Below are 3,673 nucleotides of genomic sequence, written 5' to 3' on the forward strand. Positions count from 1 at the left end.
CATATTTGTTTTATTGTTGCAACCTGTGCATTCACACGGCCTAAAAAGGAAAGGGATGTCCCAGGCTATATTATGTCTATGGGTATTGTAAAAGGAAACTAACAGCTTTAAGTTGTGGGCAGGGGCGTGCATTGGTTTACTGGTAAGGCACTGTGGATCTAACTAGTCGTATTTGAGCTTTGGATATGAAAAGATTACTTACCGTAGGTATTTGGTATCTAGCGTAAGGAAAAAATTTATGAGTGGGTGTTAAATAGAACTTTGGTCATAAAATAACGGAACCAAATTAAACTAAATTAAGTTTAACACTAGTGCTAAATTTATTTAGGTTCATAGTGAGGTAGCCACTGCTTATTTCCTATATGATATGCACGCCCGTAGTTGTGGGAGAGTCACAGGAGAACAAGCGACTCGACCCATCGTAATGATTTCGCACGGAAAACTAACGCGAGGCAGCGCTGCTAGGCTGTATATATAAGTGCCTAGAAACGCCGACCAGCAATCTGGAATATGACAGCGGTAGAAACCTGGTTACTCTTTGACTGTGTGTGGAATATGAATTTTGAGCATCCCACCCCCACCGTCGGATTAGATATTTTTCTGGTTGATTATTATTTTTGTCTGCGACCATTGTTTCATTGAATTCAAATGATAGGTTTTAGATCGCAGTGATACTGCTGTACTATATGTTGGCCATCACTTGCGTCAAGTCATCCACAACATATTTTTTGGTCAGCTTTGTCATCAAGATAATAAATCAAATCATTATCTCTTTAATCATGTAGGTCAAGGATATGACACTTATGAATGTCAAAAGTTTTCTTTTCTTTTTGTATTTACCGCCACTTCGGAAGGGGTTGAGCTTTAATGAGAATCATCTTTTTACAAATCATTTCAGTTAAAGGGATGCAACAAAACTACTCAACGCCTTCACTTAGTCAAAAAAAAGAGAAGAACTCCTTCTATGTCATCTTATCGATAAACAGAACGCAGAACAGGGGGAACCGGTTTCAGTCCCACTGAAAACGAGGTCTGGAAAGGTCTTGAAACGTCAGGTTAACTAAAATAATAATAAAAATGTAACTTTTACGCAAAATGCTAATGTTAAAACAAAATTACAAATACACGTATTTTAATCCTTTAAAAAGTTTTTTATTTAATTAAGTACGTTTTCATTTCCACCTAGCATAGGTTCGCTTATGAACTTGATCTGCAGTATCCATAATTAGGTTAACTCATATTTTGACCTAAACTAGGAAATTCTATTAATCTAATGGCTTCATGAATAGAATCGGCTTTTCGACAACTTTAAAAAAAGCGCGATGGATAGTCGATAAAAATAATAAGGAAGCCAGAACAGAAGAACACCGAACCTCTGCCCGGCTACACATCGAAGAACAGATTCACCAGCTCGCCGAAACGACGAATTCCTGTTCGACGAATCTCTGCTCGAAGACTAGGCTCAGCCACTCCCAGCGCCCACCGTGACAGAAATCTACCACTTCATTGTCGATGCGCATACCACCATTTTGGCGGGAAAATCCGCGATTGTGGTATCACAGCTTTGAAGCCGCCACCAATGATCTCAAGAGGAGTCAAGCCCAGCTGACACAGATGGTGCTCGTCCAATGAGAAAAGGCTGATATCGAACAAATCTCCGACATCCTATTTAACATACCGTGAGACAAACAATATTCAGCAATCAAGGAAAGTCTCATATCGGTGTATGAAGAATCCGACAGCCGCAAGTTCCAGAAGCTACTCGCCGGGATGGAGCTCGGAGACCAGAAGCCTTTACAGCTACTGCATGCGTAACCTTGCAAGGTTACCGACTCCACCCTCCGCATGATGTGGAGTAAGCTGCTGCCAGCCCACGTCCGCTCCGTGCTCGCCGTCAGCGAGTCATTCAGCGCGAAGTCCACGCTGGAGGAACTAGCGTTGCTTGCTGACACGATGATGGAGCAAATCCAGGAGGTAGCAGCCGTCTCCAGCCAGCCAGGTCCAGAATCATCGACGTCAAATCAGGTAGATCACTCACAATTCCTTATTAACGAGATACGAAAACTATCACTAGAAGTCGCCGAACTCAAGTCAAGGCCATCTCAACACTATGATCGCCACCGATTTCGCTCGTCATCTCGCAATAAAACTTCGTCACAACACCGTTCCCGCACACACAATAGCTCACCAACACTTTACTGTTATTATTATTATTATTATTACCATTATTATTACCATCGCCGATTTGGTAGTGAAGCACGACGTTGTACTACGCCCTGCAGCTTCAAGAAAGAGCCATCGGGAAACTAGAACGGACGTTAGCTGCGGCGGAACCCGGCGTCCTTCACACTTCATACCGCCTTTTTGTCACAGACAAGAAAACAAAGATGTCATTCTTAGTAGATACCGGTGCTAATATATCCGTCCTACCAAGAAAACTAGGCCTGAAAGCAACGCCTCTACCATTTAAATTGTACGCTGCAAACAATACAACAATTTCAACTTATGGTGAGAAAACATTAGAACTCGATCTCAACCTCCGTCGACCATACAAGTGGAAGTTTATTGTAGCTGACGTCACGAAACCAATATTAGGTGCCGATTTTCGCAACCACCATCAACTTATCGTAGATTTAAAAAATCGAAGATTAATTGATGCTGTCACAAGTCTTAAAATTAACGCGCCAATAATGTCAACGACCTCACCCACAATACGAAGTATCGATATACACGCCCCGTACCACGCAATATACGGGTATGCGGTGATTATAGACGATTGAACAGCATAACCAAACCCGACCGTTATCCAGTGCCGAGAGTCAAGGACTTCACCCATCATCTGTCTGGCAAAACAATATTCTCCACAATCGACCTCAACCGCGCTTACCAACAATTGAAGACCAGGGAACAGGACATAGAGAAAACAGCTATCATCACACCAATGGGTTTATTCGAATTTCCTCGCATGTGTCCTGGTTTGAAGAATGCGGGACAAACATTTCAGCGATTTATTCACGAAGTGCTCCGTGGATTAGACTACGTTTTCCCATTCATCGACGATTTGCTCATAGCCTCAGCAAGCGAGACTGAGCATCGCGATCACCTACTGTTCTTAGGTCTCAGAAGATTGGAAGAAAACGGTATCACTATCAACCCCGCGAAGTGTAACTTAGGCAAAACGGAAGTCAAATTTCTTGGATACATCGTATCAAAAAAACGGTATACAGCCACCAGAAGAGAAGATTAAAGCCATTACCAAATATTCAAAACCGAAAACTATAGAAGGTTTAAGACGATTTCTAGGCATGTTTAATTTCTATCGTGACCACATACCGAATGCTGCATCAATACAAGCTCCGCTAAACGCTTACCTACACCATGTCAAGAAACGTGATAAAACAATAATTGAATGGACCGACGAAGCATCACAATCATTCGAAGAGTGCAAGAATAGTATATCCAAAGCTACCTTACTCGCTCACCCATCACATGATGCCCCTATCGCAATATTCTGCGATGCGTCTGACAATGCAGTAGGTGCAGTCCTACAACAATACATCGAAAATAATTGGCAACCACTCGGTTACCCCTCACATTCGCTATGAATAAAACACATACTGCAAGCGAAACGCCACGCCGAACGCGCCAATTATTATTCATCAGTGAATTCACA

Source organism: Leptidea sinapis, chromosome 6 (genome assembly GCF_905404315.1).
Source record: "Leptidea sinapis chromosome 6, ilLepSina1.1, whole genome shotgun sequence".
Taxonomy (NCBI): domain Eukaryota; kingdom Metazoa; phylum Arthropoda; class Insecta; order Lepidoptera; family Pieridae; genus Leptidea; species Leptidea sinapis.